Source organism: Schistocerca cancellata, chromosome 5 (genome assembly GCF_023864275.1).
Source record: "Schistocerca cancellata isolate TAMUIC-IGC-003103 chromosome 5, iqSchCanc2.1, whole genome shotgun sequence".
NCBI classification, from domain to species: domain Eukaryota; kingdom Metazoa; phylum Arthropoda; class Insecta; order Orthoptera; family Acrididae; genus Schistocerca; species Schistocerca cancellata.
Window position 1 is genome coordinate 840,446,410 of NC_064630.1, and position 17,800 is coordinate 840,464,209.

The 17,800-nt window shown below is 54.8% G+C and overlaps 18 non-coding genes across 18 annotated transcripts; all 18 read left to right on the forward strand.

The window, feature by feature from the left end:
• Positions 1-602: 602 nt before the first annotated feature.
• On the forward strand, positions 603-721 carry LOC126189590 (5S ribosomal RNA). Its single transcript, XR_007538091.1, has one exon. It is a non-coding gene; the product is annotated as a 5S ribosomal RNA (ribosomal RNA).
• Positions 722-1,554: 833 nt separating this feature from the next.
• LOC126189602 (5S ribosomal RNA) lies at positions 1,555-1,673 on the forward strand. Its single transcript, XR_007538102.1, has one exon. It is a non-coding gene; the product is annotated as a 5S ribosomal RNA (ribosomal RNA).
• An 855-nt stretch (positions 1,674-2,528) lies between these two features.
• LOC126189613 (5S ribosomal RNA) lies at positions 2,529-2,647 on the forward strand. Its single transcript, XR_007538113.1, has one exon. It is a non-coding gene; the product is annotated as a 5S ribosomal RNA (ribosomal RNA).
• Positions 2,648-3,498: 851 nt separating this feature from the next.
• On the forward strand, positions 3,499-3,617 carry LOC126189442 (5S ribosomal RNA). The gene has a single exon (XR_007537948.1). It is a non-coding gene; the product is annotated as a 5S ribosomal RNA (ribosomal RNA).
• An 847-nt stretch (positions 3,618-4,464) lies between these two features.
• On the forward strand, positions 4,465-4,583 carry LOC126189624 (5S ribosomal RNA). The gene has a single exon (XR_007538124.1). It is a non-coding gene; the product is annotated as a 5S ribosomal RNA (ribosomal RNA).
• An 846-nt stretch (positions 4,584-5,429) lies between these two features.
• Positions 5,430-5,548, forward strand: LOC126189636 (5S ribosomal RNA). Its single transcript, XR_007538136.1, has one exon. It is a non-coding gene; the product is annotated as a 5S ribosomal RNA (ribosomal RNA).
• An 852-nt stretch (positions 5,549-6,400) lies between these two features.
• On the forward strand, positions 6,401-6,519 carry LOC126189606 (5S ribosomal RNA). The gene has a single exon (XR_007538106.1). It is a non-coding gene; the product is annotated as a 5S ribosomal RNA (ribosomal RNA).
• An 847-nt stretch (positions 6,520-7,366) lies between these two features.
• LOC126189648 (5S ribosomal RNA) lies at positions 7,367-7,485 on the forward strand. The gene has a single exon (XR_007538147.1). It is a non-coding gene; the product is annotated as a 5S ribosomal RNA (ribosomal RNA).
• An 848-nt stretch (positions 7,486-8,333) lies between these two features.
• Positions 8,334-8,452, forward strand: LOC126189659 (5S ribosomal RNA). Its single transcript, XR_007538158.1, has one exon. It is a non-coding gene; the product is annotated as a 5S ribosomal RNA (ribosomal RNA).
• An 851-nt stretch (positions 8,453-9,303) lies between these two features.
• Positions 9,304-9,422, forward strand: LOC126189443 (5S ribosomal RNA). Its single transcript, XR_007537949.1, has one exon. It is a non-coding gene; the product is annotated as a 5S ribosomal RNA (ribosomal RNA).
• An 847-nt stretch (positions 9,423-10,269) lies between these two features.
• Positions 10,270-10,388, forward strand: LOC126189670 (5S ribosomal RNA). The gene has a single exon (XR_007538169.1). It is a non-coding gene; the product is annotated as a 5S ribosomal RNA (ribosomal RNA).
• Positions 10,389-11,234: 846 nt separating this feature from the next.
• LOC126189682 (5S ribosomal RNA) lies at positions 11,235-11,353 on the forward strand. The gene has a single exon (XR_007538180.1). It is a non-coding gene; the product is annotated as a 5S ribosomal RNA (ribosomal RNA).
• Positions 11,354-12,205: 852 nt separating this feature from the next.
• On the forward strand, positions 12,206-12,324 carry LOC126189607 (5S ribosomal RNA). Its single transcript, XR_007538107.1, has one exon. It is a non-coding gene; the product is annotated as a 5S ribosomal RNA (ribosomal RNA).
• Positions 12,325-13,171: 847 nt separating this feature from the next.
• On the forward strand, positions 13,172-13,290 carry LOC126189694 (5S ribosomal RNA). Its single transcript, XR_007538192.1, has one exon. It is a non-coding gene; the product is annotated as a 5S ribosomal RNA (ribosomal RNA).
• Positions 13,291-14,137: 847 nt separating this feature from the next.
• LOC126189706 (5S ribosomal RNA) lies at positions 14,138-14,256 on the forward strand. Its single transcript, XR_007538203.1, has one exon. It is a non-coding gene; the product is annotated as a 5S ribosomal RNA (ribosomal RNA).
• Positions 14,257-15,110: 854 nt separating this feature from the next.
• LOC126189718 (5S ribosomal RNA) lies at positions 15,111-15,229 on the forward strand. Its single transcript, XR_007538214.1, has one exon. It is a non-coding gene; the product is annotated as a 5S ribosomal RNA (ribosomal RNA).
• Positions 15,230-16,073: 844 nt separating this feature from the next.
• LOC126189729 (5S ribosomal RNA) lies at positions 16,074-16,192 on the forward strand. Its single transcript, XR_007538216.1, has one exon. It is a non-coding gene; the product is annotated as a 5S ribosomal RNA (ribosomal RNA).
• An 847-nt stretch (positions 16,193-17,039) lies between these two features.
• LOC126189741 (5S ribosomal RNA) lies at positions 17,040-17,158 on the forward strand. The gene has a single exon (XR_007538217.1). It is a non-coding gene; the product is annotated as a 5S ribosomal RNA (ribosomal RNA).
• The last annotated feature ends 642 nt before the right edge of the window (positions 17,159-17,800 follow it).

Consider the following 17,800-nt stretch of genomic DNA (forward strand, 5'->3'; position numbering starts at 1 on the left):
TTCCAAATTTGATTTGTAACCACGAATTTATTCCTTAGTCGTCTCGTCTCGTCTCGTCTCGTCCCGCAGACGTTTGTCGTGCTTGCGCTGTCATATGAACTACGACCCGAGCGGCAGCGAGCGGCAGTCGAGCAAAGTCAGGACAAGTCGGGACGGGGACAGGGACAGGGATAGGAATGGTGCGAATGCACTGCAAACTTACGCAGACACCTGGTGTGAGGCGAGGCGAGGCGAGGCGAGGCGAGGCGAGGAAACCCACATCGCTACCAGTGGGCCCTCCAGCACGACACTGCCACACCCCGCACAGGCCCTCCGCTGAACACCAGGGACAAGATGCGTCCTCCGCTAGTGTCGAAGGCTGCACGCGCCCAGCGAATGACAGGGGGTGCAACGAGCAGCAGTGCGTCTCACACACGCGGCGGTGCGCCCGCCAATTCGGCCGTCACTCTGCTGGGACGCCGGGCGCGCCTCCCCGCGCCGTCCTCGAGGAACTGGCGGTTGCGGAAGGAAGCGCTTTCGTCAAATGCGGCCGAAAACTAACATTTTGTGTGTTGGGAGAAAAGCCGAACGCGAATTCTGCCGTGCTCCTACATTAGATGAGCGCCAACGGCCATACCATGATGAATACACCGGTTCTCGTCCGATCACCGAAGTTAAGCATCATCGGGCCCGGCTAGTACTTGGATGGGTGACCGCCTGGGAAACCCGGGTGCTGTTGGCTCCCTTACTGTTTTTTTTTTTGTTATGTCGCCAGCCCAATTTTCAAACTACCTTTCTGTTGTGACAAAGATGCTTCCTTAAGCCTTTTAAACTACTGTAATGGTACGAAAATGCAGTAATTAACTCAGTTTGAGGGAGAATGTGCTAACCAAGTTTGCCAAAAAGACTTTGAAAACGACAAAACAGTACGAATGGGCAGGTGATTTCTGAAATACGTCACCGCCTATTGTTGTGTAGGAGTGTAGAGTTCCAAATTTGATTTGTAACCACGAATTTATTCCTTAGTCGTCTCGTCTCGTCTCGTCTCGCAGACGTTTGTCGTGCTTGCGCTGTCATATGGACTACGACCCGAGCGGCAGCGAGCGGCAGTCGAGCAAAGTCGGGAGAAGTCGGGACGGGGACAGGGACAGGGATAGGAATGGTGCGAATGCACTGCAAACATACGCAGACACCTGGTGTGAGGCGAGGCGAGGCGAGGCGAGGAAACCCACATCGCTACCAGTGGGCCCTCCAGCACGACACTGCCACACCCCGCACAGGCCCTCCGCTGAACACCAGGGACAAGATGCGTCCTCCGCTAGTGTCGAAGGCTGCACGCGCCCAGCGAATGACAGGGGGTGCAACGAGCAGCAGTGCGTCTCACACACGCGGCGATGCGCCCGCCAATTCGGCCGTCACTCTGCTGGGACGCCGGGCGCGCCTCCCCGCGCCGTCCTCGAGGAACTGGCGGTTGCGGAAGGAAGCGCTTTCGTCAAATGCGGCCGAAAACTAACATTTTGTGTGTTGGGAGAAAAGCCGAACGCGAATTCTGCCGTGCTCCTACATTAGATGAGCGCCAACGGCCATACCATGATGAATACACCGGTTCTCGTCCGATCACCGAAGTTAAGCATCATCGGGCCCGGCTAGTACTTGGATGGGTGACCGCCTGGGAAACCCGGGTGCTGTTGGCTCCCTTCCTGTTTTTTTTTTTTTTTTTTGTTATGTCGCCATCCCAAATTTCAAACTACCTTTCTGTTGTGACAAAGATGCTTCCTTAAGCCTTTTAAACTACTGTAATGGTACGAAAATGCAGTAATTAACTCAGTTTGAGGGAGAATGTGCTAACCAAGTTTGCCAAAAAGACTTTGAAAACGACAAAACAGTACGAATGGGCAGGTGATTTCTGAAATACGTCACCGCCTATTGTTGTGTAGGAGTGTAGAGTTCCAAATTTGATTTGTAACCACGAATTTATTCCTTAGTCGTCTCGTCTCGTCTCGTCTCGTCCCGCAGACGTTTGTCGTGCTTGCGCTGTCATATGAACTACGACCCGAGCGGCAGCGAGCGGCAGTCGAGCAAAGTCAGGACAAGTCGGGACGGGGACAGGGACAGGGATAGGAATGGTGCGAATGCACTGCAAACTTACGCAGACACCTGGTGTGAGGCGAGGCGAGGCGAGGCGAGGCGAGGCGAGGAAACCCACATCGCTACCAGTGGGCCCTCCAGCACGACACTGCCACACCCCGCACAGGCCCTCCGCTGAACACCAGGGACAAGATGCGTCCTCCGCTAGTGTCGAAGGCTGCACGCGCCCAGCGAATGACAGGGGGTGCAACGAGCAGCAGTGCGTCTCACACACGCGGCGGTGCGCCCGCCAATTCGGCCGTCACTCTGCTGGGACGCCGGGCGCGCCTCCCCGCGCCGTCCTCGAGGAACTGGCGGTTGCGGAAGGAAGCGCTTTCGTCAAATGCGGCCGAAAACTAACATTTTGTGTGTTGGGAGAAAAGCCGAACGCGAATTCTGCCGTGCTCCTACATTAGATGAGCGCCAACGGCCATACCATGATGAATACACCGGTTCTCGTCCGATCACCGAAGTTAAGCATCATCGGGCCCGGCTAGTACTTGGATGGGTGACCGCCTGGGAAACCCGGGTGCTGTTGGCTCCCTTCCTGTTTTTTTTTTTTTTTTTTTGTTATGTCGCCATCCCAAATTTCAAACTACCTTTCTGTTGTGACAAAGATGCTTCCTTAAGCCTTTTAAACTACTGTAATGGTACGAAAATGCAGTAATTAACTCAGTTTGAGGGAGAATGTGCTAACCAAGTTTGCCAAAAAGACTTTGAAAACGACAAAACAGTACGAATGGGCAGGTGATTTCTGAAATACGTCACCGCCTATTGTTGTGTAGGAGTGTAGAGTTCCAAATTTGATTTGTAACCACGAATTTATTCCTTAGTCGTCTCGTCTCGTCTCGTCTCGCAGACGTTTGTCGTGCTTGCGCTGTCATATGGACTACGACCCGAGCGGCAGCGAGCGGCAGTCGAGCAAAGTCGGGAGAAGTCGGGACGGGGACAGGGACAGGGATAGGAATGGTGCGAATGCACTGCAAACATACGCAGACACCTGGTGTGAGGCGAGGCGAGGCGAGGCGAGGCGAGGCGAGGAAACCCACATCGCTACCAGTGGGCCCTCCAGCACGACACTGCCACACCCCGCACAGGCCCTCCGCTGAACACCAGGGACAAGATGCGTCCTCCGCTAGTGTCGAAGGCTGCACGCGCCCAGCGAATGACAGGGGGTGCAACGAGCAGCAGTGCGTCTCACACACGCGGCGATGCGCCCGCCAATTCGGCCGTCACTCTGCTGGGACGCCGGGCGCGCCTCCCCGCGCCGTCCTCGAGGAACTGGCGGTTGCGGAAGGAAGCGCTTTCGTCAAATGCGGCCGAAAACTAACATTTTGTGAGTTGGGAGAAAAGCCGAACGCGAATTCTGCCGTGCTCCTACATTAGATGAGCGCCAACGGCCATACCATGATGAATACACCGGTTCTCGTCAGATCACCGAAGTTAAGCATCATCGGGCCCGGCTAGTACTTGGATGGGTGACCGCCTGGGAAACCCGGGTGCTGTTGGCTCCCTTACTGTTTTTTTTTTTGTTATGTCGCCAGCCCAATTTTCAAACTACCTTTCTGTTGTGACAAAGATGCTTCCTTAAGCCTTTTAAACTACTGTAATGGAACGAAAATGCAGTAATTAACTCAGTTTGAGGGAGAATGTGCTAACCAAGTTTGCCAAGAAGACTTTGAAAACGACAAAACAGTACGAATGGGCAGGTGATTTCTGAAATACGTCACCGCCTATTGTTGTGTAGGTGTGTTGAGTTCCAAATTTGATTTGTAACCACGAATTTATTCCTTAGTCGTCTCGTCTCGTCTCGTCTCGTCCCGCAGACGTTTGTCGTGCTTGCGCTGTCATATGGACCACGACCCGAGCGGCAGCGAGCGGCAGTCGAGCAAAGTCGGGACAAGTCGGGACGGGGACAGGGACAGGGATAGGAATGGTGCGAATGCACTGCAAACTACGCAGACACCTGGTGTGAGGCGAGGCGAGGCGAGGCGTGGCGAGGCGAGGAAGCCCACATCGCTACCAGTGGGCCCTCCAGCACGACACTGCCACACCCCGCACAGGCCCTCCGCTGAACACCAGGGACAAGATGCGTCCTCCGCTAGTGTCGAAGGCTGCACGCGCCCAGCGAATGACAGGGGGTGCAACGAGCAGCAGTGCGTCTAACACACGCGGCGGTCCGCCCGCCAATTCGGCCGACACTCTGCTGGGACGCCGGGCGCGCCTCCCCGCGCCGTCCTCGAGGAACTGGCGGTTGCGGAAGGAAGCGCTTTCGTCAAATGCGGCCGAAAACTAACATTTTGTGTGTTGGGAGAAAAGCCGAACGCGAATTCTGCCGTGCTCCTACATTAGATGAGCGCCAACGGCCATACCATGATGAATACACCGGTTCTCGTCCGATCACCGAAGTTAAGCATCATCGGGCCCGGCTAGTACTTGGATGGGTGACCGCCTGGGAAACCCGGGTGCTGTTGGCTCCCTTACTGTTTTTTTTTTTGTTATGTCGCCAGCCCAATTTTCAAACTACCTTTCTGTTGTGACAAAGATGACCCTTAAGCCTTTTAAACTACTGTAATGGAACGAAAATGCAGTAATTAACTCAGTTTGAGGGAGAATGTGCTAACCAAGTTTGCCAAGAAGACTTTGAAAACGACAAAACAGTACGAATGGGCAGGTGGTTTCTGAAATATGTCACCGCCTATTGTTGTGTAGGTGTGTTGAGTTCCAAATTTGATTTGTAACCACGAATTTATTCCTTAGTCGTCTCGTCTCGTCTCGTCTCGTCCCGCAGACGTTTGTCGTGCTTGCGCTGTCATATGGACCACGACCCGAGCGGCAGCGAGCGGCAGTCGAGCAAAGTCGGGACAAGTCGGGACGGGGACAGGGACAGGGATAGGAATGGTGCGAATGCACTGCAAACTACGCAGACACCTGGTGTGAGGCGAGGCGAGGCGAGGCGTGGCGAGGCGAGGAAGCCCACATCGCTACCAGTGGGCCCTCCAGCACGACACTGCCACACCCCGCACAGGCCCTCCGCTGAACACCAGGGACAAGATGCGTCCTCCGCTAGTGTCGAAGGCTGCACGCGCCCAGCGAATGACAGGGGGTGCAACGAGCAGCAGTGCGTCTAACACACGCGGCGGTCCGCCCGCCAATTCGGCCGACACTCTGCTGGGACGCCGGGCGCGCCTCCCCGCGCCGTCCTCGAGGAACTGGCGGTTGCGGAAGGAAGCGCTTTCGTCAAATGCGGCCGAAAACTAACATTTTGTGTGTTGGGAGAAAAGCCGAACGCGAATTCTGCCGTGCTCCTACATTAGATGAGCGCCAACGGCCATACCATGATGAATACACCGGTTCTCGTCCGATCACCGAAGTTAAGCATCATCGGGCCCGGCTAGTACTTGGATGGGTGACCGCCTGGGAAACCCGGGTGCTGTTGGCTCCCTTCCTGTTTTTTTTTTTTTTTTTTTTGTTATGTCGCCATCCCAAATTTCAAACTACCTTTCTGTTGTGACAAAGATGCTTCCTTAAGCCTTTTAAACTACTGTAATGGTACGAAAATGCAGTAATTAACTCAGTTTGAGGGAGAATGTGCTAACCAAGTTTGCCAAAAAGACTTTGAAAACGACAAAACAGTACGAATGGGCAGGTGATTTCTGAAATACGTCACCGCCTATTGTTGTGTAGGAGTGTAGAGTTCCAAATTTGATTTGTAACCACGAATTTATTCCTTAGTCGTCTCGTCTCGTCTCGTCTCGCAGACGTTTGTCGTGCTTGCGCTGTCATATGGACTACGACCCGAGCGGCAGCGAGCGGCAGTCGAGCAAAGTCGGGAGAAGTCGGGACGGGGACAGGGACAGGGATAGGAATGGTGCGAATGCACTGCAAACATACGCAGACACCTGGTGTGAGGCGAGGCGAGGCGAGGCGAGGCGAGGCGAGGAAACCCACATCGCTACCAGTGGGCCCTCCAGCACGACACTGCCACACCCCGCACAGGCCCTCCGCTGAACACCAGGGACAAGATGCGTCCTCCGCTAGTGTCGAAGGCTGCACGCGCCCAGCGAATGACAGGGGGTGCAACGAGCAGCAGTGCGTCTCACACACGCGGCGATGCGCCCGCCAATTCGGCCGTCACTCTGCTGGGACGCCGGGCGCGCCTCCCCGCGCCGTCCTCGAGGAACTGGCGGTTGCGGAAGGAAGCGCTTTCGTCAAATGCGGCCGAAAACTAACATTTTGTGAGTTGGGAGAAAAGCCGAACGCGAATTCTGCCGTGCTCCTACATTAGATGAGCGCCAACGGCCATACCATGATGAATACACCGGTTCTCGTCAGATCACCGAAGTTGAGCATCATCGGGCCCGGCTAGTACTTGGATGGGTGACCGCCTGGGAAACCCGGGTGCTGTTGGCTCCCTTACTGTTTTTTTTTTTGTTATGTCGCCAGCCCAATTTTCAAACTACCTTTCTGTTGTGACAAAGATGCTTCCTTAAGCCTTTTAAACTACTGTAATGGAACGAAAATGCAGTAATTAACTCAGTTTGAGGGAGAATGTGCTAACCAAGTTTGCCAAGAAGACTTTGAAAACGACAAAACAGTACGAATGGGCAGGTGATTTCTGAAATACGTCACCGCCTATTGTTGTGTAGGTGTGTTGAGTTCCAAATTTGATTTGTAACCACGAATTTATTCCTTAGTCGTCTCGTCTCGTCTCGTCTCGTCCCGCAGACGTTTGTCGTGCTTGCGCTGTCATATGGACCACGACCCGAGCGGCAGCGAGCGGCAGTCGAGCAAAGTCGGGACAAGTCGGGACGGGGACAGGGACAGGGATAGGAATGGTGCGAATGCACTGCAAACTACGCAGACACCTGGTGTGAGGCGAGGCGAGGCGAGGCGTGGCGAGGCGAGGAAGCCCACATCGCTACCAGTGGGCCCTCCAGCACGACACTGCCACACCCCGCACAGGCCCTCCGCTGAACACCAGGGACAAGATGCGTCCTCCGCTAGTGTCGAAGGCTGCACGCGCCCAGCGAATGACAGGGGGTGCAACGAGCAGCAGTGCGTCTCACACACGCGGCGATGCGCCCGCCAATTCGGCCGTCACTCTGCTGGGACGCCGGGCGCGCCTCCCCGCGCCGTCCTCGAGGAACTGGCGGTTGCGGAAGGAAGCGCTTTCGTCAAATGCGGCCGAAAACTAACATTTTGTGTGTTGGGAGAAAAGCCGAACGCGAATTCTGCCGTGCTCCTACATTAGATGAGCGCCAACGGCCATACCATGATGAATACACCGGTTCTCGTCCGATCACCGAAGTTAAGCATCATCGGGCCCGGCTAGTACTTGGATGGGTGACCGCCTGGGAAACCCGGGTGCTGTTGGCTCCCTTACTGTTTTTTTTTTTGTTATGTCGCCAGCCCAATTTTCAAACTACCTTTCTGTTGTGACAAAGATGCTTCCTTAAGCCTTTTAAACTACTGTAATGGAACGAAAATGCAGTAATTAACTCAGTTTGAGGGAGAATGTGCTAACCAAGTTTGCCAAGAAGACTTTGAAAACGACAAAACAGTACGAATGGGCAGGTGATTTCTGAAATACGTCACCGCCTATTGTTGTGTAGGTGTGTTGAGTTCCAAATTTGATTTGTAACCACGAATTTATTCCTTAGTCGTCTCGTCTCGTCTCGTCTCGTCCCGCAGACGTTTGTCGTGCTTGCGCTGTCATATGGACCACGACCCGAGCGGCAGCGAGCGGCAGTCGAGCAAAGTCAGGACAAGTCGGGACGGGGACAGGGACAGGGATAGGAATGGTGCGAATGCACTGCAAACTTACGCAGACACCTGGTGTGAGGCGAGGCGAGGCGAGGCGAGGCGAGGCGAGGAAACCCACATCGCTACCAGTGGGCCCTCCAGCACGACACTGCCACACCCCGCACAGGCCCTCCGCTGAACACCAGGGACAAGATGCGTCCTCCGCTAGTGTCGAAGGCTGCACGCGCCCAGCGAATGACAGGGGGTGCAACGAGCAGCAGTGCGTCTCACACACGCGGCGGTGCGCCCGCCAATTCGGCCGTCACTCTGCTGGGACGCCGGGCGCGCCTCCCCGCGCCGTCCTCGAGGAACTGGCGGTTGCGGAAGGAAGCGCTTTCGTCAAATGCGGCCGAAAACTAACATTTTGTGTGTTGGGAGAAAAGCCGAACGCGAATTCTGCCGTGCTCCTACATTAGATGAGCGCCAACGGCCATACCATGATGAATACACCGGTTCTCGTCCGATCACCGAAGTTAAGCATCATCGGGCCCGGCTAGTACTTGGATGGGTGACCGCCTGGGAAACCCGGGTGCTGTTGGCTCCCTTCCTGTTTTTTTTTTTTTTTTTTTGTTATGTCGCCATCCCAAATTTCAAACTACCTTTCTGTTGTGACAAAGATGCTTCCTTAAGCCTTTTAAACTACTGTAATGGTACGAAAATGCAGTAATTAACTCAGTTTGAGGGAGAATGTGCTAACCAAGTTTGCCAAAAAGACTTTGAAAACGACAAAACAGTACGAATGGGCAGGTGATTTCTGAAATACGTCACCGCCTATTGTTGTGTAGGAGTGTAGAGTTCCAAATTTGATTTGTAACCACGAATTTATTCCTTAGTCGTCTCGTCTCGTCTCGTCTCGCAGACGTTTGTCGTGCTTGCGCTGTCATATGGACTACGACCCGAGCGGCAGCGAGCGGCAGTCGAGCAAAGTCGGGAGAAGTCGGGACGGGGACAGGGACAGGGATAGGAATGGTGCGAATGCACTGCAAACATACGCAGACACCTGGTGTGAGGCGAGGCGAGGCGAGGCGAGGCGAGGCGAGGAAACCCACATCGCTACCAGTGGGCCCTCCAGCACGACACTGCCACACCCCGCACAGGCCCTCCGCTGAACACCAGGGACAAGATGCGTCCTCCGCTAGTGTCGAAGGCTGCACGCGCCCAGCGAATGACAGGGGGTGCAACGAGCAGCAGTGCGTCTCACACACGCGGCGATGCGCCCGCCAATTCGGCCGTCACTCTGCTGGGACGCCGGGCGCGCCTCCCCGCGCCGTCCTCGAGGAACTGGCGGTTGCGGAAGGAAGCGCTTTCGTCAAATGCGGCCGAAAACTAACATTTTGTGAGTTGGGAGAAAAGCCGAACGCGAATTCTGCCGTGCTCCTACATTAGATGAGCGCCAACGGCCATACCATGATGAATACACCGGTTCTCGTCAGATCACCGAAGTTAAGCATCATCGGGCCCGGCTAGTACTTGGATGGGTGACCGCCTGGGAAACCCGGGTGCTGTTGGCTCCCTTACTGTTTTTTTTTTTGTTATGTCGCCAGCCCAATTTTCAAACTACCTTTCTGTTGTGACAAAGATGCTTCCTTAAGCCTTTTAAACTACTGTAATGGAACGAAAATGCAGTAATTAACTCAGTTTGAGGGAGAATGTGCTAACCAAGTTTGCCAAGAAGACTTTGAAAACGACAAAACAGTACGAATGGGCAGGTGATTTCTGAAATACGTCACCGCCTATTGTTGTGTAGGTGTGTTGAGTTCCAAATTTGATTTGTAACCACGAATTTATTCCTTAGTCGTCTCGTCTCGTCTCGTCTCGTCCCGCAGACGTTTGTCGTGCTTGCGCTGTCATATGGACCACGACCCGAGCGGCAGCGAGCGGCAGTCGAGCAAAGTCGGGACAAGTCGGGACGGGGACAGGGACAGGGATAGGAATGGTGCGAATGCACTGCAAACTACGCAGACACCTGGTGTGAGGCGAGGCGAGGCGAGGCGTGGCGAGGCGAGGAAGCCCACATCGCTACCAGTGGGCCCTCCAGCACGACACTGCCACACCCCGCACAGGCCCTCCGCTGAACACCAGGGACAAGATGCGTCCTCCGCTAGTGTCGAAGGCTGCACGCGCCCAGCGAATGACAGGGGGTGCAACGAGCAGCAGTGCGTCTAACACACGCGGCGGTCCGCCCGCCAATTCGGCCGACACTCTGCTGGGACGCCGGGCGCGCCTCCCCGCGCCGTCCTCGAGGAACTGGCGGTTGCGGAAGGAAGCGCTTTCGTCAAATGCGGCCGAAAACTAACATTTTGTGTGTTGGGAGAAAAGCCGAACGCGAATTCTGCCGTGCTCCTACATTAGATGAGCGCCAACGGCCATACCATGATGAATACACCGGTTCTCGTCCGATCACCGAAGTTAAGCATCATCGGGCCCGGCTAGTACTTGGATGGGTGACCGCCTGGGAAACCCGGGTGCTGTTGGCTCCCTTACTGTTTTTTTTTTTGTTATGTCGCCAGCCCAATTTTCAAACTACCTTTCTGTTGTGACAAAGATGACCCTTAAGCCTTTTAAACTACTGTAATGGAACGAAAATGCAGTAATTAACTCAGTTTGAGGGAGAATGTGCTAACCAAGTTTGCCAAGAAGACTTTGAAAACGACAAAACAGTACGAATGGGCAGGTGGTTTCTGAAATATGTCACCGCCTATTGTTGTGTAGGTGTGTTGAGTTCCAAATTTGATTTGTAACCACGAATTTATTCCTTAGTCGTCTCGTCTCGTCTCGTCTCGTCCCGCAGACGTTTGTCGTGCTTGCGCTGTCATATGGACCACGACCCGAGCGGCAGCGAGCGGCAGTCGAGCAAAGTCGGGACAAGTCGGGACGGGGACAGGGACAGGGATAGGAATGGTGCGAATGCACTGCAAACTACGCAGACACCTGGTGTGAGGCGAGGCGAGGCGAGGCGTGGCGAGGCGAGGAAGCCCACATCGCTACCAGTGGGCCCTCCAGCACGACACTGCCACACCCCGCACAGGCCCTCCGCTGAACACCAGGGACAAGATGCGTCCTCCGCTAGTGTCGAAGGCTGCACGCGCCCAGCGAATGACAGGGGGTGCAACGAGCAGCAGTGCGTCTAACACACGCGGCGGTCCGCCCGCCAATTCGGCCGACACTCTGCTGGGACGCCGGGCGCGCCTCCCCGCGCCGTCCTCGAGGAACTGGCGGTTGCGGAAGGAAGCGCTTTCGTCAAATGCGGCCGAAAACTAACATTTTGTGTGTTGGGAGAAAAGCCGAACGCGAATTCTGCCGTGCTCCTACATTAGATGAGCGCCAACGGCCATACCATGATGAATACACCGGTTCTCGTCCGATCACCGAAGTTAAGCATCATCGGGCCCGGCTAGTACTTGGATGGGTGACCGCCTGGGAAACCCGGGTGCTGTTGGCTCCCTTCCTGTTTTTTTTTTTTTTTTTTTTGTTATGTCGCCATCCCAAATTTCAAACTACCTTTCTGTTGTGACAAAGATGCTTCCTTAAGCCTTTTAAACTACTGTAATGGTACGAAAATGCAGTAATTAACTCAGTTTGAGGGAGAATGTGCTAACCAAGTTTGCCAAAAAGACTTTGAAAACGACAAAACAGTACGAATGGGCAGGTGATTTCTGAAATACGTCACCGCCTATTGTTGTGTAGGAGTGTAGAGTTCCAAATTTGATTTGTAACCACGAATTTATTCCTTAGTCGTCTCGTCTCGTCTCGTCTCGCAGACGTTTGTCGTGCTTGCGCTGTCATATGGACTACGACCCGAGCGGCAGCGAGCGGCAGTCGAGCAAAGTCGGGAGAAGTCGGGACGGGGACAGGGACAGGGATAGGAATGGTGCGAATGCACTGCAAACATACGCAGACACCTGGTGTGAGGCGAGGCGAGGCGAGGCGAGGCGAGGCGAGGAAACCCACATCGCTACCAGTGGGCCCTCCAGCACGACACTGCCACACCCCGCACAGGCCCTCCGCTGAACACCAGGGACAAGATGCGTCCTCCGCTAGTGTCGAAGGCTGCACGCGCCCAGCGAATGACAGGGGGTGCAACGAGCAGCAGTGCGTCTCACACACGCGGCGATGCGCCCGCCAATTCGGCCGTCACTCTGCTGGGACGCCGGGCGCGCCTCCCCGCGCCGTCCTCGAGGAACTGGCGGTTGCGGAAGGAAGCGCTTTCGTCAAATGCGGCCGAAAACTAACATTTTGTGAGTTGGGAGAAAAGCCGAACGCGAATTCTGCCGTGCTCCTACATTAGATGAGCGCCAACGGCCATACCATGATGAATACACCGGTTCTCGTCAGATCACCGAAGTTGAGCATCATCGGGCCCGGCTAGTACTTGGATGGGTGACCGCCTGGGAAACCCGGGTGCTGTTGGCTCCCTTACTGTTTTTTTTTTTGTTATGTCGCCAGCCCAATTTTCAAACTACCTTTCTGTTGTGACAAAGATGCTTCCTTAAGCCTTTTAAACTACTGTAATGGAACGAAAATGCAGTAATTAACTCAGTTTGAGGGAGAATGTGCTAACCAAGTTTGCCAAGAAGACTTTGAAAACGACAAAACAGTACGAATGGGCAGGTGATTTCTGAAATACGTCACCGCCTATTGTTGTGTAGGTGTGTTGAGTTCCAAATTTGATTTGTAACCACGAATTTATTCCTTAGTCGTCTCGTCTCGTCTCGTCTCGTCCCGCAGACGTTTGTCGTGCTTGCGCTGTCATATGGACCACGACCCGAGCGGCAGCGAGCGGCAGTCGAGCAAAGTCGGGACAAGTCGGGACGGGGACAGGGACAGGGATAGGAATGGTGCGAATGCACTGCAAACTACGCAGACACCTGGTGTGAGGCGAGGCGAGGCGAGGCGTGGCGAGGCGAGGAAGCCCACATCGCTACCAGTGGGCCCTCCAGCACGACACTGCCACACCCCGCACAGGCCCTCCGCTGAACACCAGGGACAAGATGCGTCCTCCGCTAGTGTCGAAGGCTGCACGCGCCCAGCGAATGACAGGGGGTGCAACGAGCAGCAGTGCGTCTCACACACGCGGCGATGCGCCCGCCAATTCGGCCGTCACTCTGCTGGGACGCCGGGCGCGCCTCCCCGCGCCGTCCTCGAGGAACTGGCGGTTGCGGAAGGAAGCGCTTTCGTCAAATGCGGCCGAAAACTAACATTTTGTGTGTTGGGAGAAAAGCCGAACGCGAATTCTGCCGTGCTCCTACATTAGATGAGCGCCAACGGCCATACCATGATGAATACACCGGTTCTCGTCCGATCACCGAAGTTAAGCATCATCGGGCCCGGCTAGTACTTGGATGGGTGACCGCCTGGGAAACCCGGGTGCTGTTGGCTCCCTTACTGTTTTTTTTTTTGTTATGTCGCCAGCCCAATTTTCAAACTACCTTTCTGTTGTGACAAAGATGCTTCCTTAAGCCTTTTAAACTACTGTAATGGAACGAAAATGCAGTAATTAACTCAGTTTGAGGGAGAATGTGCTAACCAAGTTTGCCAAGAAGACTTTGAAAACGACAAAACAGTACGAATGGGCAGGTGATTTCTGAAATACGTCACCGCCTATTGTTGTGTAGGTGTGTTGAGTTCCAAATTTGATTTGTAACCACGAATTTATTCCTTAGTCGTCTCGTCTCGTCTCGTCTCGTCCCGCAGACGTTTGTCGTGCTTGCGCTGTCATATGGACCACGACCCGAGCGGCAGCGAGCGGCAGTCGAGCAAAGTCGGGACAAGTCGGGACGGGGACAGGGACAGGGATAGGAATGGTGCGAATGCACTGCAAACTACGCAGACACCTGGTGTGAGGCGAGGCGAGGCGAGGCGTGGCGAGGCGAGGAAGCCCACATCGCTACCAGTGGGCCCTCCAGCACGACACTGCCACACCCCGCACAGGCCCTCCGCTGAACACCAGGGACAAGATGCGTCCTCCGCTAGTGTCGAAGGCTGCACGCGCCCAGCGAATGACAGGGGGTGCAACGAGCAGCAGTGCGTCTAACACACGCGGCGGTCCGCCCGCCAATTCGGCCGACACTCTGCTGGGACGCCGGGCGCGCCTCCCCGCGCCGTCCTCGAGGAACTGGCGGTTGCGGAAGGAAGCGCTTTCGTCAAATGCGGCCGAAAACTAACATTTTGTGTGTTGGGAGAAAAGCCGAACGCGAATTCTGCCGTGCTCCTACATTAGATGAGCGCCAACGGCCATACCATGATGAATACACCGGTTCTCGTCCGATCACCGAAGTTAAGCATCATCGGGCCCGGCTAGTACTTGGATGGGTGACCGCCTGGGAAACCCGGGTGCTGTTGGCTCCCTTCCTGTTTTTTTTTTTTTTTTTGTTATGTCGCCATCCCAAATTTCAAACTACCTTTCTGTTGTGACAAAGATGCTTCCTTAAGCCTTTTAAACTACTGTAATGGTACGAAAATGCAGTAATTAACTCAGTTTGAGGGAGAATGTGCTAACCAAGTTTGCCAAAAAGACTTTGAAAACGACAAAACAGTACGAATGGGCAGGTGATTTCTGAAATACGTCACCGCCTATTGTTGTGTAGGAGTGTAGAGTTCCAAATTTGATTTGTAACCACGAATTTATTCCTTAGTCGTCTCGTCTCGTCTCGTCTCGTCCCGCAGACGTTTGTCGTGCTTGCGCTGTCATATGAACTACGACCCGAGCGGCAGCGAGCGGCAGTCGAGCAAAGTCGGGACAAGTCGGGACGGGGACAGGGACAGGGATAGGAATGGTGCGAATGCACTGCAAACTTACGCAGACACCTGGTGTGAGGCGAGGCGAGGCGAGGCGAGGCGAGGCGAGGAAACCCACATCGCTACCAGTGGGCCCTCCAGCACGACACTGCCACACCCCGCACAGGCCCTCCGCTGAACACCAGGGACAAGATGCGTCCTCCGCTAGTGTCGAAGGCTGCACGCGCCCAGCGAATGACAGGGGGTGCAACGAGCAGCAGTGCGTCTCACACACGCGGCGGTGCGCCCGCCAATTCGGCCGTCACTCTGCTGGGACGCCGGGCGCGCCTCCCCGCGCCGTCCTCGAGGAACTGGCGGTTGCGGAAGGAAGCGCTTTCGTCAAATGCGGCCGAAAACTAACATTTTGTGTGTTGGGAGAAAAGCCGAACGCGAATTCTGCCGTGCTCCTACATTAGATGAGCGCCAACGGCCATACCATGATGAATACACCGGTTCTCGTCCGATCACCGAAGTTAAGCATCATCGGGCCCGGCTAGTACTTGGATGGGTGACCGCCTGGGAAACCCGGGTGCTGTTGGCTCCCTTACTGTTTTTTTTTGTTATGTCGCCAGCCCAATTTTCAAACTACCTTTCTGTTGTGACAAAGATGACCCTTAAGCCTTTTAAACTACTGTAATGGAACGAAAATGCAGTAATTAACTCAGTTTGAGGGAGAATGTGCTAACCAAGTTTGCCAAGAAGACTTTGAAAACGACAAAACAGTACGAATGGGCAGGTGATTTCTGAAATACGTCACCGCCTATTGTTGTGTAGGTGTGTTGAGTTCCAAATTTGATTTGTAACCACGAATTTATTCCTTAGTCGTCTCGTCTCGTCTCGTCTCGTCCCGCAGACGTTTGTCGTGCTTGCGCTGTCATATGGACCACGACCCGAGCGGCAGCGAGCGGCAGTCGAGCAAAGTCGGGACAAGTCGGGACGGGGACAGGGACAGGGATAGGAATGGTGCGAATGCACTGCAAACTACGCAGACACCTGGTGTGAGGCGAGGCGAGGCGAGGCGTGGCGAGGCGAGGAAGCCCACATCGCTACCAGTGGGCCCTCCAGCACGACACTGCCACACCCCGCACCGGCCCTCCGCTGAACACCAGGGACAAGATGCGTCCTCCGCTAGTGTCGAAGGCTGCACGCGCCCAGCGAATGACAGGGGGTGCAACGAGCAGCAGTGCGTCTCACACACGCGGCGGTGCGCCCGCCAATTCGGCCGTCACTCTGCTGGGATGCCGGGCGCGCCTCCCCGCGCCGTCCTCGAGGAACTGGCGGTTGCGGAAGGAAGCGCTTTCGTCAAATGCGGCCGAAAACTAACATTTTGTGTGTTGGGAGAAAAGCCGAACGCGAATTCTGCCGTGCTCCTACATTAGATGAGCGCCAACGGCCATACCATGATGAATACACCGGTTCTCGTCCGATCACCGAAGTTAAGCATCATCGGGCCCGGCTAGTACTTGGATGGGTGACCGCCTGGGAAACCCGGGTGCTGTTGGCTCCCTTCCTGTTTTTTTTTTTTTTTGTTATGTCGCCATCCCAAATTTCAAACTACCTTTCTGTTGTGACAAAGATGCTTCCTTAAGCCTTTTAAACTACTGTAATGGTACGAAAATGCAGTAATTAACTCAGTTTGAGGGAGAATGTGCTAACCAAGTTTGCCAAAAAGACTTTGAAAACGACAAAACAGTACGAATCGGCAGGTGATTTCTGAAATACGTCACCGCCTATTGTTGTGTAGGAGTGTAGAGTTCCAAATTTGATTTGTAACCACGAATTTATTCCTTAGTCGTCTCGTCTCGTCTCGTCTCGCAGACGTTTGTCGTGCTTGCGCTGTCATATGGACTACGACCCGAGCGGCAGCGAGCGGCAGTCGAGCAAAGTCGGGAGAAGTCGGGACGGGGACAGGGACAGGGATAGGAATGGTGCGAATGCACTGCAAACATACGCAGACACCTGGTGTGAGGCGAGGCGAGGCGAGGCGAGGCGAGGCGAGGAAACCCACATCGCTACCAGTGGGCCCTCCAGCACGACACTGCCACACCCCGCACAGGCCCTCCGCTGAACACCAGGGACAAGATGCGTCCTCCGCTAGTGTCGAAGGCTGCACGCGCCCAGCGAATGACAGGGGGTGCAACGAGCAGCAGTGCGTCTCACACACGCGGCGATGCGCCCGCCAATTCGGCCGTCACTCTGCTGGGACGCCGGGCGCGCCTCCCCGCGCCGTCCTCGAGGAACTGGCGGTTGCGGAAGGAAGCGCTTTCGTCAAATGCGGCCGAAAACTAACATTTTGTGTGTTGGGAGAAAAGCCGAACGCGAATTCTGCCGTGCTCCTACATTAGATGAGCGCCAACGGCCATACCATGATGAATACACCGGTTCTCGTCCGATCACCGAAGTTAAGCATCATCGGGCCCGGCTAGTACTTGGATGGGTGACCGCCTGGGAAACCCGGGTGCTGTTGGCTCCCTTACTGTTTTTTTTTTTGTTATGTCGTCAGCCCAATTTTCAAACTACCTTTCTGTTGTGACAAAGATGCTTCCTTAAGCCTTTTAAACTACTGTAATGGAACGAAAATGCAGTAATTAACTCAGTTTGAGGGAGAATGTGCTAACCAAGTTTGCCAAGAAGACTTTGAAAACGACAAAACAGTACGAATGGGCAGGTGATTTCCGAAATACGTCACCGCCTATTGTTGTGTAGGTGTGTTGAGTTCCAAATTTGATTTGTAACCACGAATTTATTCCTTAGTCGTCTCGTCTCGTCTCGTCTCGTCCCGCAGACGTTTGTCGTGCTTGCGCTGTCATATGGACTACGACCCGAGCGGCAGCGAGCGGCAGTCGAGCAAAGTCGGGACAAGTCGGGACGGGGACAGGGACAGGGATAGGAATGGTGCGAATGCACTGCAAACTTACGCAGACACCTGGTGTGAGGCGAGGCGAGGCGAGGCGAGGCGAGGCGAGGAAACCCACATCGCTACCAGTGGGCCCTCCAGCACGACACTGCCACACCCCGCACAGGCCCTCCGCTGAACACCAGGGACAAGATGCGTCCTCCGCTAGTGTCGAAGGCTGCACGCGCCCAGCGAATGACAGGGGGTGCAACGAGC